A 24487-nucleotide genomic window follows, 5' to 3' on the forward strand; every position below is an offset into this window, starting at 1 on the left:
ATGACATAGCCAAAAACTTTTAAAAGTATTTATTCTCACAGCATTCTCATTAGGCATAGGAACTGAAGTCTCCAAAGCCCAAACTCATCACACCTACCTGGAGGTATTTGTCTGGGGTCATTAAGGCCCAATAAATAGTGATCACACCCAATAAATAGTCAGTGGTTCAGCCCATCTAAATTTCCCTGGCCCTGTGGAATTATTTTTTTTCTCCACTAGCAATCTAATCTTCCTTTAGTCCCTAAATTTAATGGGAGGAATCCACACATCGTGATCTTATCCCAACTTCACCAGCTATAGGAGAGACTGCAGCTGAGCAGGAGTACCAGTCAGATCTCTTAGGTGTCAGGCCCTAATTACCGAAATGTTCTGCCATTCATCTTCCTTTCAGACACAATAGGGAGAGTCAAATGAGAATAGAATTGCTGAGTAATTATCCTAAGATGAGATGACCCACATCCTATGTAGCACCTGTATGTATTCTGCTGGTTTTCTTGTTTCCCAGCGGTTCCCCAGATATAAATTAGTATTTCTCATATTTTGTCCAATGATAGAAGCTTCTTTGTTCTTTTTACTTCCTATTGCCCAACCAAGGCCCCGTAGTTCAGGATAAACCACAACACCTCTGTTAGGGAGTTGCTGAAATCTTCTTTCACAAACAACCATTTCTGTCCAGAGTTTTCTTCAGGTTCTAAGTCTTTCTGGTTTCTTGAAACAGTAACACAAGTCTGAAATATTCCCATGACTCTCTCTATGGGTTGAGAGCTTGTTTTGATGTAATAAAACAGCTTTGTGAGTATTTATAATATAAAAGCGTAAGTACCATGAATAACAAAGAAATGCATTTTAAGTGGAAGAAATACAGAGAAGAGTTTGGTGTCAACACTTATTCTCTATGTTCCAAGCTCCCATACTGGCAGCCACCTAGTCACAGCAGAATACAATTTGCAAAGAGAGCACTTATTCTTTCATTCCAAACTGCTACAAGCTCGGTTATAGAAATAGCTTATATGACTTCCTTGCATTTTTTCAAGATAAATGGTATTTATTACCTCTAACTTAGCTTCTAAAAGTTAAATCTTTATTTCTAAATAAGTCATTCTATGTGATGTGTTCACCAGCCAGGAACGGACATTTTTGGGTGGCAGTGCATCATTGTCTTGTCTTTAAATCTGTGTTGGGATATTTCTGCAAATGTCTGTATCCTTTTTAGGTCCCAGGGCAGAGTGCATCAGAATCTGGACCTTTAACACCTGTACAAAGCAGAGGAGGCATATGAAAACATAGGCAGAGCGCCACAGATCACTGTTATCTTAAGAGTCGTGCTGAACAAAACTGGACAGGAACAATGGCAGCAAAGGACTGGTCAGAGTACACTGTCCAATACATCAGGTATTTTGATATTTCAAATATAATGAGACATTTCTCCTTGGAAAAAATATAATTAAAACATTGCATCTCACAATCAAAGATGAAGGAGTCAGAAAATAAAGGGAGGATACCAGTCCTTTTACCAGATTCTTGTCCACTCAGTTGAACAAAATGAAGATCTGTGATGACTCCTACTACATTTTTAATTCGCACATTTCTTTGGAAAGAAAATATGCTGGACAACTGCTTGTTTTGTGAGACACACACACACAGCTCAACTGAAGATGTGTTTGTCCTTAAAGCAGGATCTGGATCAGCTCAGAACTGAAAGGTGTTAAGACAGTCAATAGTTTTCTAATTAACATATTTATGGGATTACTGAAGCCCAGAAAAACTACAGGAAATTTGAATAGTACAAATTTTATCAAGGAAATAAAGATTCTTTTTATGTATGACTGCAGCTATCTACAAAAACTTTTACAATACATTTCTTTATTTCTTCTCAAGCTGCCTAGCTTCATAATATTTATAACTAGTTTCATGTCTATGTGTTCATTTGATGTTGTACTTCTGATTAATCAGGACAGAATTCTTAACTATGCTGAAACAGCATACGGTCAATGAGGGCTCAGAAACTTCTAGCAGTACTTTTTCTTTGAATTTACTTTTACTACAAATAGAAATGTTAGAAATATATTTATGATGATAGTAATTTATTACTACAAATTACTGCATTTTACATATTACTGTCATCAACTTCAAACAAAGTATCTTAAATCAGAAAAATTCTAACAGCTTATCTACTACTCTCACTTTATGGCACTGTCAATTTGTATTCAGCCATACAGTCAAAACAGTAGAGTTCTTAGTTTATTATTCAGCTGAAGAAATACAGACAGGCTGAACAGCTGGGTCAAAAGATGGGAACACACTTCTCTAGAAATATAACCAGTGCCAAAGTATAGGTACTTCATGCAAAACTCAGAAAAAAGAAACTGCTTTGTGTCTACATGTGTGTTTAAAGAGTCCAAATTTTCTCCTAAAGCAACATTATAATGCAGATTGTGTTTCGAAAGGAATTCAGGTTCTGTACTTCAATTTTGATGAAAAAAAGAACATCAAACTGCTTTCATGTAAAAACAGAAAGGAATTGAAGGTCAGACTTCTGAATTAACATAATTTTTAACATCATGACTAACATCATGATTATTAATATGAAGGGGAATAAAATATTATTCTTTTTGAAGTCAACAGTTCCTGTAGTGTTTTTATTTAAATGATAGCTGTACTACCCTGATACTATGAAAGTCTATGGTGATATCTTCTGCTAGAACACAACTTCGAAGGTCAGAGATACTGGATTGTGACCTCTTCTCTCAGAGACTTCTTGTACATTTTCTGTTGAACAGCCACTGGTAAGTCACATCAACTGCTTTAGGAACCAGGATAGAGATCAGAATTCCTCCACTACTTCATTACAGAGAGAGATTTAAACACAGGTGTGGGAGGGGTGTCACCTCAATTTTATAATCTCTTCTATATGGTAGCCAGATTTGGTAAGAATGATGGCAACATTCCAGAGTATGCTTTAATCTTTTGTTTAGAGAAGACTTTGGAAGACTGGACATCATCACTATATGAGAACTTGGGCACTGCTGGAGTGTGTCCAGAGAAGGGCAATGAAGATGGTAAAGGATCTGGAGAGTAAGCCTTATGAGGAGTGACTGAGGCAGCTGGGGTAGTTTAACCTGGAGAAAAGGAGGCTCAGGGTAGACCTTATTGCTCTCTACAACTACCTGAAAGGAGGTTGTAACCAGATGAGAACTGGCCTTTTCTCACAGGCAACTAGTGATAGGATAAGAGGAAATTACCTCAAGCTGCACTAGGGGAGGTTCAGGTTGAACATCGGGAAGAATTTCTTCACTGAAAGGGTGGTTAAGCATTGGAATAAGCTGCCCAGGAAAGTGGTGGAGTCATCATCCCTGGAAATGTTAAAATGTATGCGGATGTGACACTCAACGATACGGTAGTGGTGCTGGCTTAAAGGTTGGACTTGATGATCTTGGAGTTTTATTCCATGTTCAAATCACTTTGGGTGAAAACATGAGGAAAGACGAAAACCAAATTTTGTCTTTCTTGAGCGTTGTTCTAACTTTTTATATTTTTCCTACTGCTTTTGTGATTTCTAGGAAAATTAATGTGTGTTCTGGAAACAAAGAGAATAAATGTTTATTACATCTCAGTTCTACACACAAGAGTTCTCACTAGCTGCATATTATGTGTCTGCTCCCTGGGAGCTCTGGGAAAGATACATTACACTGAGAAAGCTCTCATTTGATGTGGACCCTCTGACTTCTGAGTTACCTACCATTGACCATAAAGACGGATCATTTAGGTTGAATGGCCAGAACTGGTTGACAGAGAATTATTAGACAGAGAAATAAACTACCTTCTAAATACAAATTACGTGGATCAAGCCCAATAGTAAGTAGTGAAGAGATGATTTTAGAGTTTCTCCTGGTCAGGAGACTGTTTCTCATCCTAATACGCTTTGACTGAGCCACTTTGCCCCCACAAATTCATCACTTAAAGACTCAGATACTGGAGCTCTTCTGTAAGAATGGAGCCACACATATAAAGAGGTTCCAGGTAATACCAGAACAGCAACCCATAGATTTAGCAGTCCACCATGGGCAGTACACACACAGCTTGTTTTAACCATAGAAAGCAAGCTTTCTATGGTTCACCTTGGACTTAACAGAGAAAAAGATATTGCCTGAAATTCCTCTCAGTTCACAGTCTCTATTGTAAATCCTTGAAACTTCCATGGTATCTGTGCCAATATGAATCTAACCACATAAATTTCTCCAAAAGCTGATCAGCTCTTATAGGAACAAGTGGATTGCCCGTATGAAATTTCAGAGACATAAAAACTTGTTGAAAGCAAGATTCGAAGGATACTTCACAAGCTTGATAGTGAGCACAGCACTGTGACCCTTTCTGGCCTGTGTTCTGTAACTCATAGATGCTTTCCCATCAAGTATGAAACTGAGGAGACATGTAGAGAGGGAAATGTAGTGAAATAAATTGTATACAACATATTGAAGAATCATGCCCTGCTAACTGATAAAGTACCATAAAGTTAATGAAGGTTCTGATTTATGCATCTCATTCAAAAGGTAGAATACAAAACTGAGAAGAAATCCCAACCAGGTTAAAGGTTCCTGTTTGATAACTAGAGTTGTTTAAATTTCAGATTACTTTTTGTTAATATGCTGTTCTGTGAGGAAAGTTAGTGTAAAGGTCCCTGTATCATCCTATCAGTAGATTCTACAAATAAAACATGACAAAAAAACCCACAAATACTTCAAATATGGTTTAACAATATGTGAGAATATCACATATTGGACTTCAATACTTATCAGATTAAAAAAAAATCAGTTGTTTCCCCCACAAAGCAATTTTTTCTCCACAAGTGTAATTTTCTTGAAGAATTTATAGTAAGCATGAAGAACATTTAAAATTTTGAACTGTTATTTCGCTTTGTCTTTGGTATTTTTGGAATTCTGTGTAGAAAGCAAAATTGTCCCTACCAGCATTTCTGAAAACAGATTCAATAAAAATACTTTCCAGCTTTCATTTCAGAATTTTGCAAAAATACTATTTTTAATAAAAAGCCCTTTGTACTGTACAAATAGGAAAAGTTTTTGTGATACTACTTTCCTTTCTAAAATACTACTTCAAACTTGTTTATAATTTCTCTTAACTGTGTGTTGGCCTATTTTATATTAGCAAAATTACACAAAACCCAGCAAGCAATATGCATGAAAACTGTCCCCTCAAATCATCCTCACAGAACACTGGTACTCAATACTGTCTCAGATTCCCTTCTTTCCCACTGGCGATGTGATTTATTCCCAAGGCACCAACAAAACCTTTAAAGTAAACAGTGTATGGCCTTTGACCTCTGTTGATCTGAGAAACAAGATGGATGAGCTGTGCTGTGAGGTTTCACAGACCTCATCCCAATTCTCCTTCCACAGTGGAGCAAAGAAGTTTGCACTGCAGATGCAGCTGTAAAGTCAAGACCTTCATTACCATGGACTTGTCCTTAACTTTCTTTTATTATCCAGTGGTTCAAGAAATAAACACACTACAATAGCTACATGTCTCATGTGATACTGTAAAAAGATGACATTATTTCAGTACCTGTTATGCTGAAGTATCCATCTATGTGTTTAATATTCCTAGCACATAAATGTTATTTTAATGTTATACCTGCAGTAAACTGGTATAACAGTAGTTATACCCAGCATGTTCCAAGTTGGCCAATAATTTTACATAATTCTCACTGGTATGCTGGAAATAAACTCTAAAACTGGGGACGTGATAAAGGTATATAAAATAATGAGCAGAGGGCAGAAGGGAAGATTATGTTCTCCTTGTCTCAGAACACGTTAAATAGAACACATTCAGTGCAGATGGAAGAAAAGAAAATAAAAACATAAATGAAAAATACTTTTTCTTATAGTAGCAACTATGATGTGAATTCTTTACCACACAAAAAAATTAAGGATTGTAATTTAGTGATGTTCAGTACATAACAGGACATGAATATAGATATTGGAAATCCAAGGAATTGTTATTTTAATTGCAAGGAACTTTTTAGAGTGGGTACTAAAATATGTGTTTCGGGGTTTAAGTCAACTTCTAAACTACTGTAGTTCAGAATGTGCCCGTGCAGAGCAGATAGTTCTTCTGCTGTCTAATGAAATGTCCTTACATTATCTTATAACTCTGGCTCAAGACAGCAACAAGATCCAGATGGGATGAATCATTCTGACTTTGTAATGTAACAAGACCTATCAGAACATCATAGCATCGTTTATGTTGGAAAAGACCTCTAGGATCTCCTTCTTCTCCAAGAATTGAAAACTTGATCATTTTGAGATCACTGTGCCCAGTATGGCCTGTGACCATCATAACACCCACCAGTTTTTCTCTGTTTATGAAAAACAGCTCCAACTGTTGCTTCAGTTTTCAGAAAAGATAAATGTAAGAACTTTATGTCTGTGTGCACAGGTGTACTCAGATACACAGGAAAATTGAAAACCGGTTTAAAGGCAATATTGGAAACAATTTCAGCAGGGTTAAGATGCTGTCGTGACTAAATTAATTTATAAAAAGATTTGTGAGTCTGTCTTTCGTTTCTCAATCCAGTCTATATGACCAAAGTCCATCAGTACATGTCAAAGTGGAAAGTGGAATTTAAAGACATTTTTTGTGTCATTTCAACAATAACGCATGTAGAACTTTTCTGTTCAACAAGGTCATTTTAACAAAGCACAATAAAAATAGAAATAAGGAATAGAAAAATCTCCTTTATAAATATAGCATTTAGAAAGCATAAGTATGATCTGCATGGAGTGTAACAGCATCAACTTTAATGGAGTTATGCAGCAACAGTGCATTTTTTCCCTTGTGTTCTAGTTCTTCATAGAGTAGATCTGATTTTCAGTAAGAACAGAAGGGAAATACTATGTAATCTGTTATATTTTTATAAAAGTACCTTTTTACTTTTGTAAGTACATTTTGCACTAGTTTGAGGAGAGTCATCTTGCATCAGAAAACTAACAAAATACCTATAAATGCATAGAACCATAGAGAACTATGTATTTAACTGGAATCTACTAAATACATTTCATGGCAGATGAAGAGCCATAATTCAAAACATATGATACTGTTTCATTATTGCTAACTTCATGAAAATGAAAACCATTTGGAGTGGGTTTTTTGCCGTATTCTTATTGGGATGGCATAGTATATGCATCAGTACAGAGTTCAGCTTTTCTGAATACAAACTTCCTCCTTCTAATTTTAATCATATTCGTGCACTGTAAAAAAAGCACAAAACAAACAAGCAAAACCCCCCATACCTGTTTTCATGAAGGCAAAGATCTGTTACAACTGGTTGTTTTTAGACAAAGAGTGAATTATCTTTTCAGGTAGCAGCAGGAAAAAGTGACTACTCGAAAGTGTAAAATAAAATTGGATTACAGAATTCAGTCCAACAAGAGCAGACAACTAAGAAGTCTAAATAATAGAAATAATTGATTTATACTTACATATAATTTCATTCTGAGGAATTCATCTATCTTACTGTTAGTTTTTATTGAAAGTCTTAGTTTTGGTGAACATTCTGTAGTACTACTAAGAGCTTGTTGAAAATGAGGACATTTAAAATTGCTTGTAAAAATGCGAAACATTATTCTCTTTTTATGTGTTTCCTTCACAGTTAGCTGCCTTAGTTAAACAAGATTTTTTTATGCATTAATAAAAAATAATTCATCTGAGTCCAGGCAGACTTTGAGCTTTCTCTCCTCATTGAGATATAAAAATTGAAATCCTAGGACTTAGGATAAATCAAAACCCGAAGAATCAGCTCAAAGCCGAAATTGTTGAAGCAGGGCAGACTATGCCCCAGTTCTACCCCTGTAACTTTCCTTGTTTTTCATCATTGCCTTTCTTCTCAGAGTTTTGGAAGGGAGTTAAACTGGTATCCATCCAAGAGGTAGAGGGCCTTTGCAGGAAGTCAGCACATACTCCAAAGTTAACTTCTTGGAGGGAAAAAATAGCGTTATTCTTCAGAGACTGGGTATTAGATTATTCAGCAAGATTTGTTTAATTTAACTTGTCTTTTTTAATGTATTATTCATTATACAAAATTGCCACGACAGAGCAATAAGAAGGTCAGTATGATAGCCTGCACCAAAATAAAGGTAATTTTTTGCTGGGTTATACAGCAAAAAGATGAATAATTAGTGTGATACAAAATAAATAGGTGTATAAAGATGAAGGAGAGTGAACCAATTACTGTTAACTGGTGATGTCAGAAGTTAGAATCATCATGTAAGGATGATTCTGGTATTCTAGTATATAGTCTTATTATATAGTCTTATGATTTAATGAGTATTAAAATGTAAAACATCTGCTACACAGTATGATTGTACATAATGTGCATAATGAACATATCTCTTAGTCTTTTTTAAATGATGTTTGCACACGGGCAAGTGATTATGCAGATTTTTATAGAACAACAGTATCACAGAATGGGTCATATTAGGAGGGACCACAGTGGGTCCTCTGGTCCAACCTCCCTGCTCAGGCAGGGTCATCCTAGAGCACATTGCACAGGACTGTATCCAGACGGTTCTTGAATATCTTCAGTGAGGGAGAGACCACAATCTCTCTGGCCAATCTGTTCCAGTGCCTGGGCACCCGCACAGTAAAGAAGTTATTCCTCATATTCAGGTGGAATTTTCTGTGCATCAGTTTCTGCCTGTTGCTTCTTGTCCTATTCCTTGGTGCTGCTGAGAAAAGCCTGGCTCTGTCCCCTTGACACCCTCCCTTCACATTCTTACAGACATTGATGAGGTCCTCTCTCAGACGTCTCTTCTCAAGGCTGAACAGAGAGATGCTCCAGTCCCTTAACCACCTTCATAGTCCTCTGCTGGACCCACTCCAGGAATTCATGTCTCTCTTGTACTGAAGAGCCCAGAACTGGACACAGCACTCCAGATATGGACTCATTCATGTCTCTCTTGTACTGAAGAGCCCAGAAAACTGGACACAGCACTCCAGATATGGACTCACTGAGTAGAGTGGCAACTCATTTCAGAGACAACTTTACTTTCCCAATACTCATATACAGTTCTCTTTTTATTATTAATAATTTGTAAGCTTTCGATTTTACAAGTTTTGACATTTCAGAGGGAAAAAAGGGTGTTACTAATGTTAGCAGTGTATGCATGGTGATTAATTGCTAGTCAATATCGTACCGCATTTTTCTATTTGTACTTGCATTTGAGCAGAGTATTGGTCACTTCTTTCTGAATTGGCTTAAGGACTCTTCACTTCTCCTAAATAACTCAGGAGCTGTATTTCTCAAAAAGTAGAATCTAGTCAAAGATTGAGAGAGAAACAAGGAGACAAGAAGTCTCTGATTTGTATTCCTGCTCAATTTACTTGAGCAGGATCAAATATGCTACTGGCAGACCAAACTGGGCACTTTTAGTTCCCACCTAAATCCTGTTTGCAACACTAAAGTGAGGCATAGAGCTTCATTGTCAAAGAAAAGATGAATTTTATCATTTATTAGTAAACCAGGAAGTAATGCAGCAAAAGACATAAATAATTTTTCTAAGGTCTAGTTTCAAATGCAGGATTGTTTGTAGTGAAGCAGAAACTCTCGAGAGAGACAAGTTCAAATGATCACACATTTCTTAAAAATTAAAGATAACATATTTTTCCCTTCTGATTCTTCTGTGCAAATATTGGTCTCTTTCCATTGTTTCTACAGAGTTTTGAAAACTGATTTGAGTGTCTTACAAATACAAAATATCAGCAATGTGGGAATGGAATAGTGTTTTCTTGGAATTAGCTCTTAGACTACCTGGAATAAGGCTAAATAGTAACAGCAGTAGCAATACTAATTATGTTAGCATAGGATTCTAATCTTATAATATTTCATAGCCCTCCACAGACCTATCTATCATTTCATAGAATCAAGTGGCAATGCATTCAGTGCCCTAAGAAGTTTTTCAGAAGTAATAAACAAACTGCAGAAATGTCTGTTTTGCATCCAAACGCATGCTTTAAGATTTTAGTGTTAGCAGCTTGGCACCTGTGTGTGTAACATGCGATCTTACACTGCCACTTGTATTTTGTTCCTATTTTGTAGCAATTTGTGTGCAAAGAAAGGGTGAGAGATGATACGGGTAGGATATCAAATACAAATTTTTGTGTTTATGCAGACTCATTGGAAAAAGGGCAAGTGGATTTTTATAGAAGAGCCCCATAACCACTACATGTGTAGTAAGGAAGAAAAAAGACCCAAACAATCATTTAAAAAAAAAAATTCAACTAGACCGTGATTTTCTTCTCTTACCTTGACAGCCAAAGATAATCAAAGATCAGCACCACCCACACCCATGCACCCTCTCAGACTACAAAATGGGATTTGGTGACAGTCTTGCAGATGATGTCTAGGCATGCAAGAGAGATTTGGGATGAACTAAATTCCAGTACTTACCATCTGGGCTTTCTAATGGACTATGACTCTCTATTAAAAATATGTTGCAAATAGAATTTACCCATCTTCATCTCCATGCTCAAATGCTCCCTATAAGGTTGATTAAGCTGTAACAGATGATGAAAGCAAATTAATTGAACTTCTAGGTGTCAGCTGCTCCATCAGTAAGGAGAGAATCACAAACATAAGAGATTAAATGAGCAATGTGATTAAAATGCTATCCATGTGCTTGAAAAAATCCTAGTGATTTTAGGAATGTTAGAAGTTTCAAGATTGCCTCTTCTTCAGACTAAGGTGAGAAATCCACAATATTTGTAAAAGCAGAATGAGCATCCTCAGACTGTTCAATGTATAACACCACCAGTAGCAATTTTATAGCACTTTTTAATGAAAGTGCTCCAAGCATTTCAAACAAGACATCCTGTTTCATTAGCTTGTGATGGAACAAACATACTGAAAAAGTGGCAAAAAAAAAAGATGGAAACAAGATCGCTACTGAGGTCTTACAACTCCAAATTCAGCTACTCTTTATTTAACTGTTCTTAGACTACCTTGTAGGTGTCCTGAAGATGTGGACTGTTCAGAAAGGAGACATACAACTTTATGTGCTTCTCATGACCTTAGGAGGGTATGCATGTAGTAGTTTCAGTACGAGTGTGTGCACGGATATGAGAATCCATAACAAAATTGCTGCAGTGATGTGAAGTGGATTCAATATTAGCTGATCTTTGCACCTACTTCCCACTGTGACCCAGTTCCACACCAGCCCTGCAGTCAGCACTCCATAGACCACAGCCAGCATACTGCATCTGGCTTTGGGACCCAGAGTGAGAATGAAATCACTAAACAGGAGAGAGTTCAGTGGAGGACTATCAGGATGGCCAGGGATGAGAGCACTTGCCCTGTGAGGAGAGGCTGAGGTACCTTGGCTTGTTCACCTGTGATTTTGTAAAGGGAACTATTCTGCTTCTATTCGGGACAATATTACCATATATGCAGGCTTTGCGACATGTGAAGAACTTGTTAACATTGTGATACCGTTAATAAATAAAAATATGCAATCCTTCATCTACTCCACTCATAATCTCTGAAATTACTATGTCAGCAATTTTGACTACTAATGACTGTGGGTATATAAAAAGGAATTTAATGGCACTTAGAAAATCAGAACCTACCGGACTGAAATAGGTTTTCTCTTAGCCTGGAAGCAGATGCTTTCACTGTAGGGGAAAAAAAAAAGAAAAAAAAAAGAGGTTTTTTACATGTAAGTGTATTGCTTACAGTAGAAATAACAAAAGAACAATACAGTACAGGAATTAAAGTACAGAATGAAGAAATGAACATCTGTCCCCTGTTCAAGACTCTAAATATTTCAGTGCAATTGAAACCACAATTTCTAAAGTAAAACAAAACAAAAAATATCTACTGCTAGATATTTTATTATTACAAATCCATGTATGATAAAGATAACATGAAGTTAGTAATTGAGAGATAGCATTTAAAATTACACGTTCTACAACAAAGTGTTTAGAAAGGTTTTTATGCAAATCTTGTCTAGACCTTAATCTTGAAAATAATTAAGCACATGTACACTTGTACCTGTGAAAAATCACTCAAATGAGTCAAGCTATTAAGCTTACAAGAATGGATTAAAAACAATACAGAGAGGACCATTTATACTTAAAAAGAATCAAAGGATAAAACAATGATGTCTTAAGACTAAACTGACTTAGGTATCACACTCCATTAGTTTCCATCAGTCTTCAGAAATAGAATACCTGCATATGGGTGCAGTGTCATGCCTGAAGCCTCAGTGCTTCAAAAAAACAGTCTACAAAATTAGCAATTAATAAAAACTTGATAAATCATATACTTCTAATGTAAAGTATGTTTTCTAAGAGGAAACGGAAACATTAAATGGACCTCCAATGTGTAGAGGACTGTGAAAGTCCAGTATTAGATATGCCAGACTAACTAAATGTGCACAGTAAAACTGTTCTGAGTGTGTCTTCAGCATTGCTGAAGAATCAGACTTCTATTCATGTGTACAGACACTCCATATTGCATCTGTACCATTTCACTTTTCTGTATCTATCCATATTTGCATCCCCAGCTTGTGGCTCCCTCAAAATAGCCCTGCTTGTGAAGGTATCGTTCTTGACTCCTGAGTTCATTTCATTACATATAATTGTTTTAGAGAATTAACTAACACTGTGGTTTAGACCCAAAGCCTAATCCTATTGGTACACAAAGGCAATGTAAAAAAAAATAAAAATTAAACACATATATATAGTGTGAAATTGGGTATTGAATGAGAATTTTTCTTGCTATTGTTTGGATTACATAGGTTGTTAAAACCTACAATTAGTCTTGTACCTGAACCATTAAGTAAATAGTGGGGGCCAACACATACGCCATATAATTGATACTGCACAGTGGATGTAAGAATCACAGTCTCAGAAACTGTATTCACAACAGTTGCAAATGAAAAGGTCCTCTAACCTAAGAATGGATCAGCCATTTGACCTAGGCAGCCATTGCATGGTAAGGCAATCATTTGGGTAATTATGGTACTGGCTGCCTAGATTTTTCATATGCTCTGTTTAAAAAAAAATTTTATCAGATATCATATTCTAGAATCTAAGATTTTATTTGAACTCCTGATTGGAGATAATAACAAGAAAACACCTAACCTCAGTTCCGTATAGAGTAAAAGAGCAAGTAATTAGAAGAAAACATGAAACCACCAAGAAGAATTTATAATAAACAAGCAAGAATAATTTATTAAGGTGAAACCAAAACAAAAAACAAGCTACCTAAGATTATGAAGATTAGAACTGCCAGTCTTTTTTTTTAAGTATTAGAATATTACTGGAGAGAGAAAAAATTTGATACGTGCAGTTAGACAACTCCAGTTGTCTTGAAAACCTCTTTAGATAAACTCTGCAGTTTACTTTGGAAAACTCCTTAGATGATTAAAATTTAATTGTGCACACATTCAAACCAGTGATCAAAAAGTATTAAAAAAATAGTAACATTTCAGAAAAACTGGAATCATTTGAATATGGTGTTGTCCCTGCTGAAATAATAATCTTACAAAAGTTCTGCTATTCAACTTGCCATGCATGCAGACATAAAGCATATTTACGCACTTCAAGGAATAAGGTTGTACTTTTTTGTTGTCTTCATTGCTGTTTGGTTGAGGTTTTTGAGACTTTTTATTACAGAGTTGTGCTCACGGAGTCTGTTAGTCAAAGTCTTCCCTGTATTTCCTGATGATATACTACGCTTACCAAACTATCTGTAGAGACACACATGTATGTATTCTGTTGTGATAAACTAATAGGATTCTACCCTCAAGTGACAAGTATTACAGCATCAGGAATGGTAAAAAAAGATGATACACAAAGGTAAATTTTCAACACTATTGGGAATAGACAGAAACTCAGTATTCACCAGCTGAGAGTGTATTCCCTGATATTTTGTGTTAAAAGCATAGCTGCAATTTGCCCACATATTGTCAAAAAATTTGTTATAAAAATGTGGTTTTCCAGTGGTTTTGCATGTCATTCTCTCACATGTGACAAACAGAAGTAATTTTTTTGCAAGAAATATTTTATAGAGCACTCTTACCTCGATTCAGTGGATTGTAAATTATCTACAAAAGCAGAGTTATCCTATTTCATACCTGAAACCAATATATAACCAAAAAGGTTTCGAATCCTGTCAGGCATTCAGAAATATGTGGCTCTGATTTTATTACCAGTATAAAATAGTTACGGAAACACAAATTCATTATAGCTTATCTCTTTTATTTAATATGAATAGAATCAGTGAGTTATAGAATCATTAAGGTTGGAAAAGATCTCCAAGATCACTTAGTTTAACCTTTGACACAAAACCACCATGTCAAGTAAGCCATAGCACTAGGTACCACGTCCAGTTGTTTTTTAAACTCTTCCAGGGATGGTGACCCTGTCACTTCCCTGGGGAGCCCGTTCCAGTGCTTAGCCACCCTTTCAGTGAAGAAATTCTTCCTGATGTCCAACCTGAACCTCTCCTGGCGCAGCTTGAGGCCATTTCCTCGGGTTCTGTTTCTAGTTATTTGGGACAAGAGGCCAATCCCCACCTGGCTACATCCTTCTTTCAGGTAGTTGTAAAGAGCAATAAGGTCTCCCCTGAGCCTCCTTTTCTCCAGGCTAAACAGCCCCAGCTCCCTCAACCACTCCTCATATGATTTTCTGTCTGGACCCTTCCCCATCTTCATTACCCTTCTCTGGACTCACTCCAGCATCTCCATGTCCTTCTTATAGTGAGGGGCCTAGAACTGGACATAGGATTCAAGGTGAGGCCTCACCAGTGCCAAATACACAGGGACAATCACCGTCCTAGTCCTGCTGGCCACACTATATTTGATACAGACCAGGATGCCACTGGCCTTCTTGACCACCTGGGCACACTGCTGGCCCATGTTCAGTTGCTCTCAACCAACTCCCCCTGACCCTTTTCCCCGGGTCACTTTCCAGCCACCCTTCCCCCAGTCTGTAATACCTCTTGGGCTTGTTGTGACCCAAGTGCAGGATAGAACTACAACTTTTAAATGTGATACTGATGACGCATGACTGATTGTGCTGGTTTTGGCTAGGTGAAAGTTAATTTTTTTCATAGTAGCTATTATGGGGCTATGCTCTAGGAAAACAGTGTTGATAATTCAGGGATGTTTTTGTTATTGCTGAGCACTGCTCACACAGAATTGAGGCCTTTTCTACTCCTCACCCCACTCCATCAGCAAGGAAGATGCAGATGCACAAGAAGCTGGGAGGGAACACAGTTAACCCCAATGACCCAAGGGATACCCCAAACCATATGGCATCATGCTCAGTATATAAATCTGGGGATTTATATACTGAAATAAGGAAGAATAAGGAAGGGTACATTTGGAGTGATGGTGTTTGTCTTCTCAAATGACCATTACTTGTGACAAAGCCCTGCCTTCCTGGGTATGGTTGAACACCTGCCTGCCCATGGGAAGTGATGAATTAATTTCTCATTTTGGGTTTTTTGTCCGCGTGTCTTCTGCTTTACTTATTAAGTGTCTTTATTTCAACTCACAAGTTTTCTCACTTTTACTCTTCTGTTGTCTCCCCCGTCCCACTGGGGAAAGTGAGCTGGAGGCTGTGTGGGGCTAAGTTGACAGCTGGGGTTAAAGCACAACATTGTCCAAAAGTCTGTCAAAACATAGTATGTCAAATTCAGCTTCCTTTCACAAACATATCACAATCTGTTTTGATAGGGAAGGGATGTAGTTTAATTATTTGGTTTTAATCTGACTCCAGACCTGACATATGGCACCTCATTAAGTTCTCTTCACTTGTTCTGTTAAAAACAACTATCTGCAAAGGAGGCATGCAATTTCTGGGACAAAAAATAAACTCATAAAGCTTTGTGTCAGCTTGTAAGGTAATTCAACCTGTACTGAACATCCAGCTTTTGGGTTTGAAGGATAACTACCACAGCACATGTAACAGCTTGGTAGCAAATAAACTTTTCATTTATACCTCAGAACTTTTCCCCTGTCACAGATTCCAATGATCTACCAAAATCAAATAATAAATTCATAATCCACTACAATAATGCAGGTAAGTATGGAAAAATCTGAAATAAAATCAGAAAGAAAAGGACATGGGTAAGTTGTTTTCTGACATACACAGTACCTTAGTATCATTCAGTCAGACTTTTGAAAACCAGAAATGCATTCTACAGCATATAGAATTTCAAGACAGATAAAGTGGCTGTGACATTATTTGAAATGGAAAAATATGACAGTACTTTTTCAACCTCAGTCTAACACAGGTAGTCATTTAGAATTTAAACTAAGGCTTTCAGAGGCGATGAATCATAGAATCATTGAATGGTTTGGATTGGAAGAGACCTGAAAGATCATCTGGTTCCAACCCTGCTGCTGTGTGCAGGGACACCTTTCACCAGAACAGGTTGCTCAGAGCTCCATCAAACCTGGCCTTGAACACTTCCAGGGATGGTACATCCACAGTTTCTCTGGGCAATGAAAGTCACCAAAAAAACCCAACATCCCCTTCAAGAACCATACATAAAGCACAGAGTTGCCACGAGGTATATCATGGAGCATAATAATGATATCTTGAATTTGCATAGCACTTTTCATCTGAGTAATCAAAAGTACTTCAAAGGTATGTGGTTTAGGCCCTGCAAAGATGTTCTGCCTATAGGTTCTCTAAAACGTGTATTGCTCTCTTCCTGGGTTTCCATTTATATTGTTCTTGGTGACCCTCTTCGCCCATGGAAGCAAGCAAGATTTCAGTCCTTGAAGTGCAAAACAGTCCAGGGCAACAACATTTTATCCCTAAAGTTTTCTGCCTAATACAACATACCCCAGCCTGAGAAATAACTTGAGTTTTCTAAGAGTAGTTTTTCTAGGATCTTCCATCTCCCACCACTCTTAGTACTTTGATGTGAAGCACCAGTCTCCAGCCTTTTCTGGAAGCTGTGCAACAGAGGATCAGGTGATTCACATGTCAAGGCAGAGCTCAGATTTCTTTTGTTGTGGGTCAGATATTATATTTACAGTGATATTTAAGTCCTCAAGTATGTGTTGGAGAGCCAGATTACAGCAGCAGCAGCAAGCCCTATTGTGCTACAATTTTCCAATACTGTTTTGCAAAGGATATTTTAATGGAAAGATTTTACTGTTACTTGAGAACAAAACATGTTTAGCTTTTCTTAGGAAGTGTGTTGCATATTATCAGAAAAAGTTGCTTTATACTAAATGAAGGAGCATGATAGATAAAATCATCAAGTCAAAACAAAAAATTGAAGAGTTTGAGCAGCTCTTCAGAAATCTAGAAATCTCTTTCTTATGTTTTTAATACCACAAAGGCTCCAGGTTCTCTGTTGGTAATGTTAAAGTGCTGAAAAGATACACAAATTTGGAAGAAATGTGTTATAATTTGACTTAGGGAGAATTTTATAACTTGGAGTCTTCGACCCAGAGAAATGACAAGTTTTGCAATAGGGTGAATATCCCCCTTGCTTTTTCCACAGTCTAACTGCATAAATCCTTGTCTTATTTAAAAAAAAAAAAAAAAAAGAAAAAAAATTACCCGAGGATGTTTTGCTCCCATATTTTTAAATACCTTCCTTAATGTTGACAGATATTCAGTATAATTTCTGCTTGTGCTGAGAACATTGTCATTCCTTCCTAAAGGATGAGGATACCTTTCAAAAAATTTTGTGGCTCTCTGAAAATTTTCTAGCACTGACGATATCCCATATGGCAATCTACTGTGCTAGGTGAAAAATCCTTACATTCCTACTCCAGATTCAGTGAGTAGTACTCCTTTAGCTTACTACAGGTTTTACAGACATCTCACGCAACCCTGAAAAACCTGCTATGCAGAAAAAAGGATAACAAATCTAGAAAACTGAGATGTGGTAACTTTGAAACCTTCTCAGGGCAGACTGGGAAAATGCTTTCAGAAAACTGCAGTAATAATCCAGTGTTCTCTTCTTTTAATTCATCAGTCTTAGTTACATTTATATCTTAGAGAGTCAAATATAGAGCTTTTAATCTTCAAAAGCAAAACTGTTCTGCCCAAGTAACCAGAGTTGCTCTTGTATTCATTAGTGCATTTGTACTGCTGATAATTGCAGTCGCTGATTACAGTCACCAAAGGCCATGCTTTGTGTTCCTGTTGACCCCACATTATTACTTGCAGGGTCCCTCTTTCCTCCAGACAGAATGTGATATTTACATTATCTTCCTTTATGTTATTTCTTCTTAAATTAAGGACATCTCTTTTTTTTTCCCTCTTTTTTCTGAAAGCTTTTGATTCATATCCCTGTATTTCATAGAATTACAGAATGATTTGGATTAGAATGCATCTTCAAAGATCATGGAGTCCAACCTCCCTGCCATGGGCAGAGACATCTTCCACTACATCATATTGCTCAAAGACTTATCCAATCTAATTTTGAACACTTTCAATGATGAGGTATCCACAACTTCTGTGGGCAGCCTGTTCCACTGTCTCACCACTCTCCTTATGAAAAATTTCCTTCTTACACATCTACCCTCCTTCATTTAAGACTAATAAAAACTACCCCTCCTTCTCAGAAGCCCCCTTTTTATATTATAAGGACTCAATAAGGCTTCCCCAGAGTCTTGTCTCGTCCAGGCTAAACAACCCCAACTCTCTCAGCCTGTTTTTGTAGGTTTGGTGCTCCAGCACTATAATCATCTTTGTGGCCTTCCTCTGGACTTTCTCCAACAGGTCCATATCCTTCTTGTGCTGAGGATCCCAGAGCTGGACACAGCACTCCAGGTGAGGTCTCATGAGGGCTGAGTAAAGGGCAGAATCACCTCTCTCGATCTGCTGCCCAAGCTGCTTTAATGCAGCCTAGGATATGACTGGCTTTCTGGACTGCAGGCAGACATTGCCAAGCCATGTCCAGCTTTTTGTCCACCAACACCACGAAGTCCTTCTCAGCAGGGCTGCTCTTTGTCCATTTATGCTCCAGGTCTCTTGCACTCCCTCAGGCTGCCAGATGTGGGGGTGGGGGTGGCTGCTGTTATTCCTACCCTCCCCACACATGCCTCCTCCTCCACTCCCAGGCAAGCTGCCAGCTCTGGCAGGTCTTAGTGCTCCCTTTGGATTCCTCTATCTCAGGAACCCCTTTCCCCTGCACATCTTGATCCCCCACTCTGCTGTGGGACATACCTTTTCTGGAGCTGAGAAAGTTGAAAAAAGAATATTTTCCATAATAAATAGGGGGTTTTCTTCATGAAGTGCAAATTTCTGTTTCAAATGGCAGATAGCATTAGACAAATATATTATAAATGTATTTGTCCTGTGTAATCCACAGTTTCATGTTACTGAAATGATTATTAAAACTACCATCACATTTATATTTTTCCATTTTTGTCTTTAATATGAGTTTCATAAAAGACTACGTTCTTCAGCAAAGCAAAATCTTTTAGTCATGACCTGGCAAACAATTTTAGTAAAGGAATAGGTAACATATATGAAAAGTTTCCCACTGCTTAAAATAAAATTTCAATCAATCAAGATTTTCCCATCTTCCTTAACATTTGAAAACCCTATGAAAAATAAAGCTAAATGAAATGGTATTAGCTGAAGGATAAAATTTGGTTTCAACTGGGAAAAAAAAAAGGAGTCAGAATGGAAAATCATCAACTATGTAAAAAAAATTTTAATTGCTTGACAAGTTTTGAAATCCTTTAGTGATACACAGATAAACCTCAGCAAACCTAAATTAGGCTGAATAATTTTTAATTAATGTACTACTGTATGATGCTATATATGTAAGAAGGATGCAATTTTGTTCCTTCCTGTTTACAAGCTTGCATCCTGTTCAAAATCAAACAGCCAAAAACACAAGACTGTCTGACAAAAAAACAATCTAGAAATCAAAACTACTCTTTGCCACACCTTGTGTGAAGTTATAGTTTAGTTATTTAGTGATGGCAACACCTATGAAGAAACTGAAGAAGCACTTATTACAAAGAGCAACAACTTGATTACTTTAAAATATGACCTTTTTTTTTCATAGTATCTGGAGTTACAGTTCAGAGATAAGTAGTTATGGTATAGTCTTCCATGGTGTTCAGATGTGAAAGAAGAAAAGTGACTCCTTATGTTGGCTTGTTGACATCTGTATTAAACAGAGATGTTCATTATAGATTTTTCTAAGCATTGTCACTTAGAAATAGATCACAGATGTTTTCTAGAGGAGATGAAGAAGTAAAACTATTTTTTTTTTAATACACAAACATAAAAAAGCACAACACTGCAATGAAAACCAGCAAAATGGTCAAAAGTTTGGTTCAATATTTTGGACTTTTTGAAAGCTTACAGATTTTAAAAACCTTAACTAATATTTGTTTTTATTTTACCACTTCTCCTTTCATTTTACTCACTGTGTAGAATATCAGAAACAGGATTATGCAGCTCAAAGGTCAGGATACAGGAGATGTTGGGACAGACTAGGGAATGAGAGGCTGGAAAGCAGTGCCTCAAAAAGGGTCTTGTGGATCCTGGTCAATGGCAAGTTGAACATGAGTCAGCAGTGCCCTGGCAGCCAGGAAGGTCAACTGTGTTCGGAGGGGCATCAGGCAAAGCATCACCAGCCGGTCGAGGGAGGGGATTGTGAATGGTCCTGTGCAGTGTCAGGAGCTGGACTCGATAATCCTTGTGGGTCCCTTCCAACTCAGCATATTCTGTAATGCTCTTACCTGTGACTTTGCTTTTCCCCACCAGGAAACCACTTCAGACCTGAAAATCAAGTTACTGACTTGGCTGAAGTAAAAGTAAATTAGATGGAGTTTAATCTGAAAAATCACCCAAATAAGTAAGCCAGAGCCATGAAATTTGCTGAAATACTAACTGTAACCATTGTTGCATGATTTTTGTTGGCATTTTGAAGCAATATAGTGAATTGAAATCCTGACCTCACACAAGAAATAATTAAAACAGAGGATGAAATGGTACTTCCACTGAAGTCAGCACATAAAGTTTGATCCCAAGTGTGCAGCCTTTTTTATTCTCCCCAAAAAATAGATGGAAATAATTACTCTTTGAAGTCTATATTCATTAAAACTGTATTAAGACATGAAAACAGATATACGTGTATTAAAAATGCAGTGCAAAGCTACCTACATTATATTTTGTGCTGAGATTTCTGTTTGAAGCTTGAAATGCACTGAAATATTTTAAGTGAAACACAGAGCACGAATATGAAAAATAAGGAAACCTTGATGAAGAGTCACAAGAACTACAAGCCTACATGACCAGTTTTATGTGACCCCACCAGAACTTCTAATCCAGAAGCTTAAAAAAATAAATAAATAAAGCCAACCAAAAATGACTGAATATCTGTAGTATTTGAAACTATTATGATGACACATGAATATAAGGAAGAGTACAATATAGTATTGCCATCTTATTACAGCACTACAACACTCTTTACATTGATTCTTCTCCATGTGGGTGATATTATAGTTTTGCACAACAGCCTTGTTGTTGACAGGACATACGTCACAGAATCACAGAAGGATAGGGGTAGGAAGGTGTCTATGGAGGTCTAGGCCAAACACCCCTGATCAGAGCAGCATCAGTGACAGCAGCCAACTCAGGATCATGCCCAGTCAGACATCAAACATCTCCAAAGGTAGACATTCCACAGCCTCTTTGGCACTGTGACAGTGTTTGACCACCTTCTGGGTTAAAAAGTGTTTTCTTATATTTAAATGAAATTTCCTGCATTTCAGTTTTTGCCCATTGCATCTCGTCCTTTCACTGAGCATCACTGAGGTGAGCCTGGATCCTTATGATATTTTATGATTCATAAAGCTTATATTCCCCTGAGTCATCTTGCCTTCAGACTGAAGAGTTCAAGCTCCCTCAGTATCGCTTTGTACACCAGATGCTCCAGTCCCTTAAATATCTTTCTGGTTATTTGCTGAATTCACTCCAGTATGTTCATGTCTCTGCTGCACTAGGGAGCCCAGAACTGGATACAGCACTCCACGTATGTCTCACCAGTGCTGAGTAGATGTGGTGGAAAGTGTTTTTTCCCCCTGGAGCTAAAAAAATGGTAACCCCTGAGGGGGTGGTGTCCCTCCTGGTGTTGACCCAATCAGCGCTCCTGCAAAATTTAAACATATCACACCAGACCGGAAAATAAGGATGAGGAGGTAGCTGGAGGAGAAGTGGCCATGTTCTGAGACCACAAGGAGAGAGAGAAGGCCAGGAGCCCCACTGGGGGGCCCAGGCCCCACCAGCCCCAGCTGGGGAGCTGCAGAGACTTGGAAACAGTGTTAAACTGGACTGAGTTCTGTAGTTGAGAGCTGGGGGAAGTTTCTCCACTGTGAGCAGCAGCAGGAGCAGTGACAGAAACAGCACTGAGCGGAGAAATGGGGCAAAGAACCAAAAGAGATAAGAAGAAGCAGCAAAGCCGGCATGCAGCCAAGCAGGAAGACACAGAGATGTCTAATGAAGAGAGCGAGAGAGAGAGAGGACTAAGCTCTACAGAGAGAGTTTTGGGGTAAGAACTGGTTCAAACCCCCCAAAACCCTTTTGAGACATCTCCTAGGAGGAGAGGGTGGACTCCTACTTGAGGGGAGTCTTGGAATGCAGCAGTACCGGAGAGAGAAGCTGAGAAGCTCAAGATGTCCTGGAAGCTGGACTAGGACGGCCAGATGGAATGAAGAGGGGGTGACCTTACTCCCCCGCTGCTGCTGCCAAGCTGGCAGCCTGAGACAGAGCACAGGAGCTCTGGTAGAACTCTTGAGACAAAGACTTTCAACTGAAAGCTGCCTGAGACGTTCTGACTCAGAGGTAAACCCCCTGAGGAAAGGGACCATCACAAAGATGCCCCTGCACTTCACAATATGACATGGTGAAGCAAACCTTTGTCCCGGTTATCGCAGCCCACGGGAGAGAGAGACCTTCACTTGGAGTTGAAGGGCTGAGAAGGGGTGAGAGGAGACTTCCCTCATGTGTAATGAAAGGAGATCCAGCTACAACTTCAGCTATGACTGCTACATGGAAGAAGAGAGACACTGCTGTTCTGAGAGTGGAAGGATCTTGTCCTTCTTCCCTTCTGGACTTTTGTTGGAGGGAGAAGAGATTTGATCCATTGTAAATACTGCTTTATCATAGGAAAGATAATTAGGATGGTATATATAATGTATTATAATATTTATTTGTGTAGTGATTGAAATATAATTCCTTTCCCCCCATATTGAGTTTTGTGTTTTGTCTGGAAAACCCCTCTCACACTGGGGTGAGTTGTGGGAGGGGGGCTTGGACTCGGGAGTTGGATTTTGGGATCTCAAACTACAACAGTAGAGAGTAAGGATCACCTCTCTCCAATGGTACTGGGCTTTCCTGTTGCCAGCACACATTGCTGGCTTACGGTCAACTTGATGTCCGCCATCAAGAACCCTTTCTGCAAAGCTGCTCTCCATCCTATTGCCCACCTGTTCTTACCAATGTGTGGAGTTATTCCTACCCAGGTGCATTTCTTTTGGTTGCACTTTATTTTAGTCCATTTCATCTGCCTGTTAAGATCACCCTAAATGGCAGCAAAACAAATATGTTTTTACATATCCTTGAGTATATTTTTGTTAGAGTATAAAAAAAACCCCAAACAAGTGCAGCATGATAAATGACATAATTGCTCTCTTTGTGCAAAAAAATTTGCAAACTAAGTGGAGAAAACATAGTGAAGGTAGGTAAAGAGGGATGTCCTCAATTTAGAGAAAAAAGTAACTGAAGCACAGAAGTTAGATCATCATCCTGTGGTTAAAAGGAATTCTGTGGTAATGAGGCTACATGATATTCCTTAGTCCATTGAAATCATCAGATCATTTCTGCTTCCTGAGCACCTCAAAATAAACCTACCACACAGACAATACTGTACAGTGTGCAGCACCAGAAAATTTAGTGAAATAGACCTCAATCACATAGAAACTATAAAAAATTATCAAAGATACAAACCACTATTGGTTCTCTTGTAAAAACAGCAAATGAATTCAACATAGCAATCCTATAGTTGTTTTCAATATTTGAAAATCAAAACAGAGTTCAAAAGTTAAATGCCAAATCTCTTTTTCATACAGCAAGCAGTACTCTCTATGAACAATTACACAAATAGTTTTTAAGGTCAAAAAGAAAAAATATGATCACAAAAAAATTCAATATCATCTCTGATACCAAGCAATACATTAACATATAGCTCAGATCATTATTGTTTAAAAAAACAATCAGGGCAAAATTTGTTAGGTATTTTCAGGCCTTTTAACTGCCCTTGCAAAAATATGTTTGATACTGGTTGTATCAAAATCACAGTACATATTACTCCTCACTGTGTACTGTAACACTTATATAACACTGGAAAATATTCATCTCGTGCATTGTGTATGCAAAACATGTATATTCAATATTATTTAAATACTATCAAAAC

Source organism: Manacus candei, unplaced genomic scaffold, assembly GCF_025592945.1.
Source record: "Manacus candei isolate 608988 ecotype Guabito, Panama unplaced genomic scaffold, ASM2559294v1 h1tg000011l, whole genome shotgun sequence".
Classification (NCBI taxonomy): Eukaryota; Metazoa; Chordata; class Aves; order Passeriformes; family Pipridae; genus Manacus; species Manacus candei.